We start from the raw sequence: 14,837 nt of genomic DNA on the forward strand, positions 1-14,837 counted from the left end.
TGGCTGGGGTCAGACATCTGCTCACGCTTGGCTTTTCCTAAGAGTAGAGAAAGAAGTAACTGGTTTTCTAGCACAGGGAACTATATTCAATATCTTGTAATAACCTTTCATGAAAAAAGAATATGAAAATGAATATATGTGTGTGTATATATATATACATATATACACATATATATATGCATGACTGGGACTTTGTGCTGTATACCAGAAATGGACACATTGGACCTGACTGTACTTCAATTAAAAGAAAAAAATAAGTAACTGGTTTTCCTTGGCTTCCCTAGAAAAAGAAGGTGAATACTTGGAATCATTTTCCCATCAAAACCCATCATTATATATATATAAAATGATGGAGGGTTATATATAATGATGGAGGGTTACTATATCATGAAGATTTAGGAAATAATCTTGGGAGAAAGCAGTGGATTCCGAGTGACCAAGAAATAGAAAAGCACCCACTAAATCCACATCACCCTCCCAAGAAATAAAAGAAAAATCAAATAAAACAAGAACAGAAAAATAAAACCCCAGAGAGAAGCTCTAGAGCCAAGGGAATTTCCTTTCCTACAGAGATATTATCACCGGTGGCATAATTTGATTTTCTAGCAATCTCTGTGATTCAATAAAAGAGGAGTGGATAATGTGAGGAGTACAAGTCACAGGAGAACAGCATCAGGGTATAACCTCACTGACATCCTTTGGAGGAGAGCCTGGAAAGAGGGGGACAGTGGTAAATTCCCAGGTGTCAGAGCCAAGGCAGGGCACGGACCACCTAGGGAACAGCACTGGGTGTCATGCTCCATTTATTCTATTTTCCCAGACTTTACGGTCTCTGGCATGGCTCCACGGTGCCCTCTCTTCCACCTGGACCTAGTGTGATATCTCTAGAAATGTAGTTTAGCTCATTACACACCTGAATGCCACTCAGTTGTTCCTGCAGACAGAAGGGACCGTGTCTCCTGTCATTACCATCTGGCCACCTACTCTGCTTCTCAGAAATGCCTCCTAAAAATACCCTTCTCCAGTATCCCCTGTGAATTTATTTAGCAGAATAAAGAGAAAAATTAAAGCTGATCTGCTCAGATTGGCTTCCCATCAACGGATACTTTTATGATTTGCCAGAGAGTGGGAAAGCAGAAGCATTCGAGACAGACAGATTTGGGTTAGAATAGTAAGGATAAGTATTTTTATTACTATACCTAAGATGGAGTATGAGTATGTGCTGGCTGCTCTTCTGTTCACTCTAGATGGACTATCTCATTCCATCTCCTCAGCAATCCTCTGAGTTAGGTGACATCATTATCGCCATTTACAGATAAGAAAACTGACACATAAGTAATTTAACCAATGTCACTCAGCAAGAAAATAGCAGTGGGTCTGACTCCAGAGCCAAGCTTGCAACTCCTCTGCAAAATTGCCTCCACACAAATGTTAGTGCCTCTCCCATCTCTCAGATCCTCAGTTCAGATAGACTTGGGCATGTGACACTAGCCGGATGGGGAAGGGAAGGAAGACACAACCTGAGAGGACAAAGGGAGGGGAAACTGACAGCCTGGTTGTCTTGAGGACAGTCCGACAACAGGAAGCACATGAACAGGGGTGGTTTGGGCAGCCAGTGGTACTCATGGAGAGCCTATGGGGCAGCAGACACTTCTCCAAAATTCACAGTTCCCAACATCATGGCTCTGGGTGCTGAGAAGGGCCAGTTAGGAGACCCATTGTCAGGGATTCAGGGAAGGGTGGAACCAACACGGAAAGTAGATGGATAGGTAGATAGATAGATAGATAGATAGATAGATAATAAATAGATAATTGATGGTTATATAAGTAGAGAGATAGAAAATTTATAGATAGATAATTAATGCATAAATAGATGATAAATACATAAGTAGATAGATAGTTGAGAGACATATGCTAGATGATTGATAGATGATATACATAAGTAGATGGAAGATAGATAGATTGATGGATAGATGGTTACACATTGGACCGGCATGCTATGTCACATGCTCAGCCACAGAGACAAAGCCATCTATGAAGCAGTGGGCACATGGATGGCATGGGCTGGTACAGCATTGTCAAGTACCAGACCCATGGCAGAGGGCGGGCTGAGGCTGCTGGTACACCTGCCCTGATCAGGGTAACCTCTGAAACGTGGGTGGGGCTAAGCCTCCTGACAAGCATGGGTGACTCCAGCCAAGTAGGGCTTAGCTAGTGTGAGATTCTACCTTCACGCCCCTTCCCACTTCTGGGCTCATGTGGGGCTCCTGCCACCTCTCTGGCCTTAGAGGCCAGCATTGCTGCCATCAGCCAGATGCCTTGAGCGTTTACCTTGTGCCTGGTTCAAAATGCCTCACATCTGCCTTTTCATTAAACTGTCACGACGGGTATTTATTTGCAGTAGTGTTGCCATTTTAGGTTCTCGGGTTGCAAGTGGCAAATCCCATCGCCTTGTTCCACTGTCTGTCTCTCTCCTTCCCATAAAGTCCTTGGGGGCCACATGTTTCAGAAAAGGAAGGTAAAAAATGGCCCAACTTCCTTCAGCCTTTAAGAAAGGAAGAAGAGTTTTACTGCATTAAGTCACCGAGGACTCAGGATTGATGTGTTATTGCAGATTTGCCAGACTAATACGCTACTCGTGACCCCAGGTTTGTTGTGAGAATTGAGTTTACGCATGTAGAGGATTTATAGTCTTGCCAGAAGTTTAGTGAGCTCTCCATAAATGCCAGCCATTGTGAATATCATCCTTGGACAATGGAATGCTGATATGGATCTCTAGAGAGCTTGAGTTCTTACTGATGTTGGCATTTATTGCCCCGGCACAAACATCCACGCAGCTCCTGTTCATAACAGCATAGCGCTGGGGCTGGAGGTGTTTCATATTTGCAAAGGGTTTTATTGGTATCTTTAAGAATTACACAGTGAGCTCAGACTCTCAGAGTTGGGAGGGACCTTAAAGGTCATCTCGTCTATCCCTCACCTGGGGCTTAGCTCCTGTCTCCAACTTTCCTACTGAAGATTGCTCTAGACTTATCTGACCACCTAAAGAGCTCTTGCTGCTGGAAAGTTCTTTCTATGCTCACCTGACTCTAGCTCCAGTAGCCCGTGCCCTGACCAGTCCATCCAGTGGCCCAATGGCCATTCATCCAATTCACTCAGCAAACAGTCATTGATTTCCTAACTTGTGTCTGGCTTCAGGCAAGTTACTCACCCTCTCTGAGCTGCCAAAGCCTCATCTATAAAATCAGAAGACAATAGCCCCTAATTGTTTGAGTTGTTGGGAGGATTAAATAAGGCAATACCTACAGAGCCTGGATATCATGAGTGTTCAGTAAATATTAGTCTTAACTGTCACTGTTGTGGTTGCAAAGTATTAGGAAAATGGAAGTTGAGTCAGTATTTATAAGTCTGATAAGGACTGCAACAGACAAAGGATGGGGTGCCACAGAAACACTGAATGGATTTGTTGGGTTTAATTACTTCATATGAAAAGAAATGCAGTTGCTTATCAGCAGACCCTCAGAAAGTTCTGGAAAAACAAGCTAAGAAGGCCACAGCAGAGAACTTAGTAGATTCCTCCCTCAAAAGGCCCCAAACACACATGACAAGAGAGCTGTTTTGGGGGGTAACAGCAGTTTGGGTTTGGTGGCACCCCAGCCAGGGGAAGCTCAGGACTGAGGGCAAAGGGTGACCCAGGAGCAGAATGCGGTGGTGTGTGGGACCTGTGTTTAGGTGGCTCAGAGCGGTCCTAGCAGCTTAAAGGAACTGGGCAGGACAAATGCAATGCACAGAAAACTGGTGAGGCAGAAATGACCTTAGAAATGACCTTGCATCACCTTAGGCTCCCCAGAAAGGAAATAAGCACACTGGAGGGATGAAGGACAACCAAGAGATAAGAGATGGAAGTCAGGTCCCTTTGGTGCTGTCTGCAAACAGGGCTCCTGCTTCTGAACCACTGCTTCCCCTCCCGCTAAGAGAGGAGAAGCGCAGGGTTGAGGGTGTGGGTACAGGAGTGATGAAACCACCCCCGCCCCGCCTGGCCGTCGTGGCTCAGCCTCACTGCGATGTCAGACCAGCCAAATGGAGCCCACATCCGGGAGGCGATCCATCGGCCCACTCCCCCCCAGCGCCCTCCCAGAGCCGGGTTTGTGTTGTTGTTGTTTTCATTGCATCTTCTCTCTGAGGCGAGCCCAGGAGGAAGGCTTTCTCTCCTCCCTCTGTGTGCTGCTTGCTGGCTGGCTCCTTGATGGCCCCTCACACTTCCTGGCTGCAGCTTCCTGGATGCGACCTTGGAAGGCAGGCAGCCCTGCTGTGGGTGGAGGCGGCTCCTCTTCTGAGTCACAGAGGATCTCCCCCACCCCCGCTTCATTGCCAGCACGGCGACGGAAAGCACCGGCTCTCCGGCTCTCCCAGGGACATGGCAAAGCTTTTTTATTTTTTTCTGTTTAGGATTTTGTTTTAAGAATCAGGAGGGAAAGACTCTTCCCCTTTGTTCAGTGGAAGCTCCCTGCCCCTTGCAAGGACCATGAGCCAGTTAGGCGCAAAGTAGAAGAGGGGATGTAGTGGAGAATGTCCACCCATCACTCCACATTGACTGGAAACGGGCACTACTTTCCAGTTGTCAGCTCTCTCCAACGTTCAGGCACAGGGACAGGCCCCAGTTAGCCAGTTACAGTGACAGCCACTGACTGTCCCCATCAAGTAACCAGCATAGCTCCATGGCTCCATCAACAGAGTAGAGTCATAGAAAAAGCCATGACCTAAGTTTGATTCCCAACTCCAGTATGTATGTCTATTCTGTGTGACCTTTGGCAAGTTGCACCGCCTCTCTGAGCCTCAGCTTTCCCATCTGCAAGGTGAGGCCAATGATAATGATCTGAGAGGGTTCCAGGGAAGCTTACCTAAGATGAACATATATTTAAAAAGCTTAACGCAGTGCTGAGCCCATCATAAGCATTCCAAACTAGCAGCTTTTAAAAATCTCTATCTATCATGAACTTGACTTTGGCTGCAGAAAGCTGGTCCCTTCAGAAGGAAACAGGGGCCCGAAATGTTCGTCACTCTGGAGAGTGATGACTCAGCTCCTAGAATTCTAGAGACCACCCCTTGGGAAAATGACAAAGATTCATCTTTGTCTCTCTCCTTGTTGCAGTTTCCTTGGACTGAAGACTCCTCCCTCAGGTCAGTTCCTATTACTTTTATCACAACAATATCAAAGGCTGGTAAAGACCCCCAAATAGGTGGGTTGCCAAATGATGGTCTGGCAGATGCTCTTGCAGCCTGATGGAGCAGAGGACGTAGGGAATAAAGCATCGTGGTGTGTCTGTGTGTGTGTGTGTGAGAGCTGACTCCTGTGAGTGTTCTTAAAGACCCGGTGGCAAGAGCACACAGCATCTCAGCTGACATTTGCAAACAGAGCTAAATTGAGAGGTGTCACCTTCTCTAGCAAAGTCAAAAGACTCATGCCTGCGAACCCGGAGAGGTGGGAATTGCAGGCAGCAAACAAAATCACACTGCCACTTGGAAACCTGCCAACTGCTACAATCAGGGTAAAAATAATTGGAAAAGTCAGTCAGGTGTGAGTCAGATGCTGCGGCGCCAAGTGGAGGTACGGAACACTGTTGTCTACCCTCCTCCTGCACGGGCTTCTAGGACATGGTTCTTACTCAGTTGCTCTTCCGGTTGCCAGCCATCGCTGTCCCCTTCCCTGTCTTCTCGTTCCTTTCCCTTGCTCTCAGGCTTGGTCCTTGGCACCTGCTTCTCTTCTCTAATGTTCTGTTCCCCAGAGGATTTCTTCACTGGGATTCATCTCCATCCCACCCCAACCTCACTGCAGCTCACCACCAAGACAGACTCTCTAGCCCAGAGCCTTCCCTGCCCCAAGCTTCCCATGACTCAGAGACCCTTGTCTTGAATATTCATGAATAAGCCACTCATTCTCTGGTTTATTCCACCAACGAAGGATTAGTGAGGACCTGCTACATGCCCAGCACTGAACTAGGTGCTAGAGACAGAGAAGTGAATCTTACATCCTGTTGGACATTCTACTGCAAGGACAGAAAATGTAAAAGAAATGTGCAACAATTAGAAATGGTGGGAAACGTTATAAAGAATAGAGCATCGCCAAACACGGACACAATTGAGGGTTGAGGGAGGGCGGTAAAAATCTACTTTTTATAGAGTAAGGCCACTCGGGGACAATAATGTTGAAGCTAACACCCCAAGGTGAGCAGGAGCTAGGTGTGCAAAGAGTGGGGAGAGACCTTTCCAGAAAGACAGAAGGCTCTCAACAATTTCTTTGCAAACTAATTTGTGTGGGACGTGAAATGGAGGGTCTCCAATCTGCTGGCTACCAAGCAGAAGTTAAAAGCAGACAGACAGGAGCACCGTGATAAAAGATGTGCATCCTCCAGACATCCAAATAATTACCTAAATTGTCCCCGCCCCGGCATCTATCACCAGCCCTTCCCTCCCAGGTACGGAGGAAAATTACGAGAAGAAACTTATTTTGTAATTACCCAGCAGGAATTATGATTCTGAGAAGCTATTTCCAGGGGTGCTTTAGTGTAATTTAGTTCAGCATTTATCAGAGTTCAATTCAGTACGAAATTATCAGTGCAGAGCACCTCCGGAACCAGATTCAAAAGAACAGGAGTTTCAACCTGACATTCCTGGTAGAGCGACTGTGGATCCCAATCCTGTTAAGATTTGATTGCCTTCTCTGTGATGTGGGAATAATAATTCCTGTTTTACCCACCTCCCAGGAGAGTTGGAAGAATCAAGTGAGACAATGGATGCAGAAATGCTCGGCAAGCTGTAAAGCACTGTTCATGGGAGGGCTCATTCTTCACGCCTTTCATTGAGGTTGAAAGACTCCTTTTGGCTGCATCTGATAAAAGGAAACCTAGCTCACACTGGTTTAAGGGAGGAAAAATTTACAGGCCACAGCAACAAAACAAATCTAGGATTAACTAGCTTTAGGTATAGTTTGATCCAGGGGTTCAAATGATATCATCTATACCTGGATCTCTCTCCACCACTCAGCTCACCTCTTCTCCAGGCTGGCTTTCTTCTTGGGCTCTTTATGGTGCCTGACAGTTACTCTCGACTTATACCCTCCCTGTTGAAATCCAACAGGAAAGAGAGAATGTCTCTCTCTCTCTCTCTCAACAATTCGAGGTAAGTTATGAACCCCACTGGCCCTAAGGGGATTATAGGACCATCCCGGCACTGATCCCTGTGCCCAGAGCCTCCATCAGCCATGTCTGAGTCACACACCTATCTCTCGGGCAAGAGCACATGGACCAAAAGTGGGGGAAAGATGAATTTCTAGAGAAACCAAGGAAAGTATGAAAGGAAGTTGGACAGCAAAACAGCAGATACTCACTCTACCCGCATATCCTAGGTCCCTTCCACAGGAAGCTCCCAGGTCAATCTTCAACGCCTCAGGACCAGCGGTAACTAAAGGCTGATGGAATTACATACTTGAGAATGGAACTAAACCCTGCTTCAGAATCAAGTCCTACAGAAACGCAGAGTCTTGAGCTTTCTCTCAAAGTCCAGCCCAGTGTCCAACCTGCTCTTGAGCATCTCGGCTTTCCTTTCAGAGCCAGTGGGCTTCCTTCCACTCCAGACTCGGTCCTGCCAGGCAGTCGCTGATGCCTGCAAGGACCCACATTGCGAGTTTCATCCATGTCTCCTACAGGGATGGATTCCATCCATTGATCAACAGTGTTGACTCTGCGTCTTTTTTGACCCTGGCTTCTCTCCTGCTCCTCAGCATTTTGTTTTGTTTTGTTTTTGATTTTGCAGGTATCTGGGCATGTAATAGATATGATGGAACACAAAGGCATGATAACTACTTGGTGGGGGGCGGCTGGGTAGTGATTGGAGGGTGTGTGGCAGGTGAGGGAGGGTCATGGGGAGCAGTTCACAGGGGAGAACTGAACTAAGCCTCAAGCAATGATGAAGAATTTGCTCAAACAAGAGGAGGGAAGATCATTCCAGGCATGAATCTTCGGATCCAAAGCTATTTCGATCTTTCTTTACAAAAAAAGAAAACTCTTTTCTCAACCCAGGAGTTGCGAACCAGTGGCCCGCCGACAGATCGGGCTGACAGATGTGTTCAAGTTGGCCCATAAGGCATTTGGTAGAATTTAAATTAGTTGCCAACATTTTTAAATGGTGAGATTTTTACATAAGGATCTGGATTTCCAGCCACTCTGGAAAACTCAGGCAGCCTTGGACCTGAGTCCCCAGTGGGACAACGACTGACGGAGTTGGGTGACACCTGCCCTCTCGAGACACAGCAGAGGCCACACAGCCTGCTGACCTCCTTATTCTTCTACGTCATCCACCTGGCCCTGTTAGCACTTGAGTTTGGGACCCAATCTCAACCCAGACAGTTAACCATTTAATCTTTAGACCATCTCCCATTATTATTATTATGTTATATTCTATCATATCTTATATTATATTATATCATATATTCAGCAATCTTATCTGTACACCTTCCTCCCTGACTTAAAAATCTCCAGTGATTCTCCAGATCAACACAACCAAGTCTAAATACCCAGTGCAGACTGGGCTGACCACTACCACCCACACTGTCCATCAGTTTCCCAGCCCCAAGCCCTCTACTCTGAAATTTCACCGTTTCTTAATCCCATCCTTTCTCATGACTGCATACTCTGCATATGTGCTCTCTCTGAGCAGATCTCCTGGGCGAGCTCTCCACCGGTCAAACTTCCCTTCTCCTTCAATGTCCAGCTGAGAGGTCACCTCCTCTCTGTAGCCCTCCCTGCCTTTTCTAGGTGAAACCACCTCTCAGGGATTTCCCTGCAGCACTGTACTCCTACCTCGATTTCAGCACCTGCCATGTTTCTCTCTAATTGTCTGTTTACAAGGCTGCCTCCTCCACACCCACCCAGACTGAGATCCTTGAAAGCAGAAACCATGACTGATTCATCTTCGTAGCTTCAGTGCCTTTCAGTATACCTTGGCAGATACCAGATACTCAATAAATTCTTGTTAAATGAATGAAGAAAGGAACAAACACACCGGGAACAAATTGGCATGTGTTCATGGAATGTCACACCTCAGCAATTGTAAAGAGAGAAATCCTTTCCACTGAAGCTTGTCTGTCTGCTCTGCCACAAGGAACCCTCTTCTCTGGATCCTTTCAGAAACGGGAGTTTATGATAGATCTTAGGTGAGTTATTAGAGGAAACTAGGAAGAAAGTCATACCCCTTGGGTGTTGACAGACGTAGAATTAGAGAGCCAGGGAAGGCCTTGGTGCTGGTCTCTAACTTTCTAACCCCTAGCAACTATGCGCATCAAAGCTCTTGCAGTTGTGGCTCAGACCCTAACACCAGCTCTCATCCAGGCAGAGTAACTCCACAGCTAAGACAGCCCAGAGGAAAGGGCTAGAATGAGTTATTGCTTTCTCATTCAGCTCCACCCATCCTTGGCCTCCTTTCTCTTCCTGGCCCCTACCAAGCATCCTCCTGCCTCGGGGCCTTTGCACTTTCTATTCCTTCTGCCTGGAATTCTCTTCTCCTGTGTATGTATAGGGCCCACTCCCTTACTTTATTCAGATACAAGAGCACATTTAATCTTACTTGAAAAGCCTTCCCTTGATCAGGGAAGTGGAACTATAAAAGTGTCCCCCATGCCTTGCCACCCCTTACCTTTTACTCTGCTTTAAGGGAGAACTGGAGGAGCCAGGGCATGAAGGGCCAGAGAGAGCCAGGACTTAATGTCACCTCTCTCCTATCTACTCTCCATTTCTTATATTTGTTTGTTCTACCAGGCTCCATTCTTTTCTTTCTCTACATGAAGGAGCAGTCATGAGTCACATCCTCCAAGCTCACAGCTGAAAGGAGAAGAGATCTTTCCCACTCGTCCCAGTGAGAAGAATCTCAGAGAAATAATCTGACTGGCCTGGTTTGGGTCTGTCCCTAAGCCACTGGGAGAAGATGTGTGTTCTTGATGGTCAGGTCTGGGTCTGGCCCCAGGATTGGCTCTGATGCGGTCTGTTTGGTTCTGTTCACCCCCTAATCTGTCACTGTGACCAGAGGAAGAACAGTTCACCTGCCCAGGCCTGGGTCACATGCAGGAGTGGAGTGAGCTCCATCTGAGCCACGTGGTTAAGGATGGGTGAGTGGAAAATCAAGGTGTAATTGCTCCCCAAGACAGAGGAGACAGAAACTGGGCAGACAGGTGGAGCAGACATGGGATGACGGCTTCACAGTTCCCAAAACACTGGTTCTCATCCTTTTTTCCCTCCACTGACCCCCACACCAGTTCTGTGCAGTTGCCCAGGTATACTCAACCCCCAAGGTGATACTCAAGACACTGAACAACCCGCATGATGTGGGCACTGGTCAAGCAGAAGGCTCCTGTCTCAGTCATTCAGAGAGAGGGTCAGGGTCTCCTCACTACCCTGGGGGAGTAGGGCCTTATGCCACAGACTAGGTGATGTATAAACAATAGGTATTTATCTCTCTTCTTGGAGGCTGGAAGTCCAAGATCAGGGTACCAGCATGGGGAGGTTCTGATGAGAGTCCTCTTCTGGGTTGCAGACTGCAGACTTCTCATTGCATCCCGTCGTGGCAGAAGGAGAGCTAGCTAGCTCTGTGGCAACTTCTTATAAGGGCACTAATACCATTCATGAAGGCTCCACCCTCATGACCTAATTACCTCCCAAAGCCTCAACTCCAAATGCCATCACATTGGGGGTTGGGGGGCAGGTTAGTATTTCAATCTTTGAATTGTGGAGGGACCTGGACATGCAGTCCCTAATAGGACCCCAGCTCTGGACCACTAGGATGGCCAGCCACCCTGGTGAACAGCAGTGAAACAATCGCCTGATTACCCTTACTTTACCCTCCTTCTGAAAGCAAGAGAGATATTTAGGTTTGTGCCCAGGCACATGGAGAATTGGTGGCAAGAACTCAAGACCTCTGGAACCAACTCTAGGGCTGTCTTTCCACTATGCTAAACTACCCCTGTGTCCTCAGCCATCAGGAGGTGAAGTGAGGCAGGATGGAGGAAACCAGAGAAGAGTTGCTTTTATGATCCCAGCCGCTTGGAGGAAGAAGCCAGCATGCTGTAGCACACGAGGAGAGCTGCCTAGTGGGTGCCACAAAAACCTGGAAAGCAGCGCCTGCCAGACAGCAAGATTGGGAGCAGCCGAAGGGATGGGAGTTTGCAGCCAGGACGGCAGATGCCGGGAGGGCTGCAGCTATTCTGGGATGGGAGCCGCAGCTGCTCCCTCACCCAGGCCCTGCCGGTCTCCACTTCCCCAGGGTAGTAGGGAGACCCCCACCCTCTCTCCAGATCCTTATTGAGGTAGGGTCTAAGACCTGAGGCTTGAGAGCCAAGAAGCTGGGCCAAAGGGAATCAACTCCTCACAGAACAAACATGATTCAATATCACCTTGCATCATGGTGAATGCTTAGTCATTGTCCTTATTAGAACTCGAAATTCACCCAGTCTGCTCAGAACTCATCTGGTCCAAATGCTCTGTGTCATTAGATGAAGAAACTGAAGCCCAGGGTGAGGATATGATTAGCCCCACGGTCCCACAGCAAATTTGAAGGAGAGCTGGGTGTTGCCTGATTTCTCAATTTATGACTCCTTCAGCTGAGTTGCCCAAGATTGAGAGGTCACGTGTTTCTTGGGGTCACCCTTCTTCAGCTTCATGGGGCCCACTGAGCATGACTTTAATGCACTCCCCCAAATCCTCCAATAAAGGCCATGCTATAGCTGCAGGCATGGATTCCTGCTCCAGCCCCTCTTACAGTTCTCATGCACTGTAATGAGGACCACACAATGCAGGCTTGGGCCCCTCTCTCTCATCTGGACTCAGAGCCTGAGCCAGCTGGAAGCATCCAACCACCACATCACCTTGATATGGTCCCTTTCAGCAATCTGGGCAAAGGCATCTCACGACCAGAAACATCTTAGCCCCAACTGTCTCTCCTGGAGAGAGAAAAACCAAAAAATGGGTAAGAAAGAAATTCCTTCTTCTCTGCTCCTACACAGATCCCAGCCTTCTTTCCACTGGCCCCACCTTCTCAGCGTGGATGGACAGTCAGGAGTGTTTCACACAGCTCCATCATGCCCTCTATGTCAAGCTTGGTGGCCGGGGCACAAGCTCTGGGTATACCAGATATACCAGAGTTAGAATCGGCTCTGCTGATATGTGATATGAACTATTGATTTTGCCTGCCTGTTTTCTCATCTGAAAAATGGAGGTATGGTGGTATCAACCGCAAAGGGGCGGGAGGTTTTAATGACGTAAAGGATTTAGTTCTGTGCCTGGGATGGAGTCAGCATTCGGTGCTTTTTAGTGACGGGAGGACGGCAATGTCGCACAACCTGGGGTGAAGGGGGACTGTCACTGTGACTACCACTAGCTTCCCTGACCCTCCCAGCCCATCCCAAGCCCTGCTTCTGCCCGGAGGCTTCTCTGATTACTCTCAGCTCTCTATCAGTTTCTCTTTTGAGAACTATCTGCTTAGTGATGAATTAAATGTCATGTCTAATGACACTGTGTTGGTGTTAGTCTTGCCTCTTCATCTAAAACCCTAAACCACTATCAGGCGAAACCAATGGTTTTGCTGTTCTTCTCCCCCTGGCAGTGCACAGCCCAGGACCAGGCACGTAGGAGTGCCGGAAAAGTTAGCAATTAAACTGCTGCTTGGCTGCTTCATTGCCTCCATGGGGATGGAGTAAAGCCGTTTGTATGGACTGCATCTCTTGCTCCTGCGATCGGTAAGGCTTTAGCCACCACAGACCTAGAAATCTGTCAGGTGGGGGACCCAGCAGGTCTCATCCCTGACCCAGAGGAGAGAAAATTAGCATCACATGTCTAAGGCACTCAGGAGCTTATGAAATTCTCTCGGCAACTCCCTGAGCGAGGAAGGGAGTCTCTCCCTTTCTGCAGAGGGTTACAGGGCTCAAACAGGTTGGGGGTCTGCCTCCCTCACACCGCTGATAAGGAGCAGTCCAGGGATTGTAGACCGGTGCTGCTGGCCCTAGATCGTGAACTCTGCCCTCTCCACCAGCTGCCACGTGGGGAAGTCACACCAGCGTCACTCCTACTTGGCCACAGGTGGACTCCAGAATCCCCTTAACCCAGCAGGAGCCGTTAATGGCTGCTTTGTCCAGTGTGTGTTTCTCTAAGGCCAACTCCACTGGGATGTTTAGGACAACCCAACACAGCTGGAAAAGACCACCCCTGTGACAGGCACCTGGGACACTGCTGCCGCCCAGCTTCTCCCAGTCCCCGCACGTTCGGGGCTCTCCTCTCATCCAGGAACAAGCCTGGAGCAGACCCAGGAGAGGGGAGGTGTGCCTGGAAAGGTGGTTCCCCTTCACAGCTCTTCACCAGAATGACGAGCCTCTGCTCCAATTTACAGATTCTACGGGAATGTTCCTTTGTGATCCCCGGGTGGTAACCAAGAGAATTATCATCCACCCTTCACAGAGAGGGAGGTTCAGAAAGACAGCATGGGCTTGGGCTTCAGAAAAAGAATGACCAGGTTGAAGTTCTTTCTCTGCCAGTTACAAGCTGCGGGACTTGGGACTTGATTTCTTTGCTCCTTAATTTCCCTGTGTGTGGAAGATGAGGGTGTCATATTTATGCTTCAGGTTATTTCAGGGATTTTAAAAGGTAGCGTTTGGGAGGTACCGAACACAAAGTGAGTGTTTAATGAGTGTCGGTTATCAGTTTTACCCCGTGCAATACCTTCGGCAAATTACCTAATTTATCTGGACATAGGTTATTTTTTTAATCTATAAAATTGTGATATTAAAAAAAAAAAGGAAACACTTCCCTCATAAGGCTGCCCTAAGACCAAGATCAGCCCGTCCATGTAAATCTCTTACCCTAGTGCCTGATGCAATGTGTTGCCCTTCCCAGGGGCAGACAACCAGAGAGGGACAGAGCTACAACTCCACCAAGGTCCCTGGCTGTAATCCAGCAGCTCCTGGGTGAGGGTGAAAATGGTGAGGGGAAAAAAAAAAAGGAAATCAGTAATGGTGGCCTCGCTGACACAGGCAGGAATAAGGGATTCCAAATATGGCAGTTTTTCCGTGCCCGAAACCAGAGCGAGATGGTGCGCGTTTATCCAGGTGGACAGGTGAGACAGAGCGAGAGGGCACAGGTCACAAAGGTGGGCATGACCTCACTGCAGTTCCAGGCTATTTCTGGAAGACACTTCCCTTGGCAAGACTTATCAAGAATCATCTTATAAATAGATCTTACTTCCCAGGGCCCTAGAAGAAAGCCCGCAGCTGCTCTCAGTTCCGGCATCTCATCTCTTCTTCCTTCCAGACTGAGGCTCTCCTTTTCCAGAGGATCCCAGGGCAGGATCTGGACATCCTCTGGCCAGAATTCTAAAGGGTGCCTGGGAGAAGACATCTGCCCTGAATGAACGGGTCAGAGGGATGATTCAGTCAGTTGCTGGTTAAGGGAGTGGCTCTGTGGTCTGGCTGAGGAATCCAGGACCCGCAAAATGTGTCTGGACAGTATCAGAATCACAAAGGGAAGAGGTCTCCGAAGGGCTCAGCCCCAGCCAGCACTCACAAAGGAAGAATACGTAGGGAACCAGACAGGCAGGGGTGATGCTCTTCAAAGTCAGTGAGTTTATATTACGCATATTTTTTACATTTCTCTACACAGCTAGAGAAGACAGAGGGGTGGGATATCAAGCAGGAGTCAAAGGAAACTTCTAAGGAGAGCATTTTCTACAGGTAAGGACCAGAGTCATGCCATCAAGTGCTGTATCGAATGTTGTAAACAGCGGGATAGTTTGAGCAGTCATTA

The sequence above is a fragment of the Vicugna pacos genome, chromosome 10 (genome assembly GCF_048564905.1).
Source record: "Vicugna pacos chromosome 10, VicPac4, whole genome shotgun sequence".
Classification (NCBI taxonomy): domain Eukaryota; kingdom Metazoa; phylum Chordata; class Mammalia; order Artiodactyla; family Camelidae; genus Vicugna; species Vicugna pacos.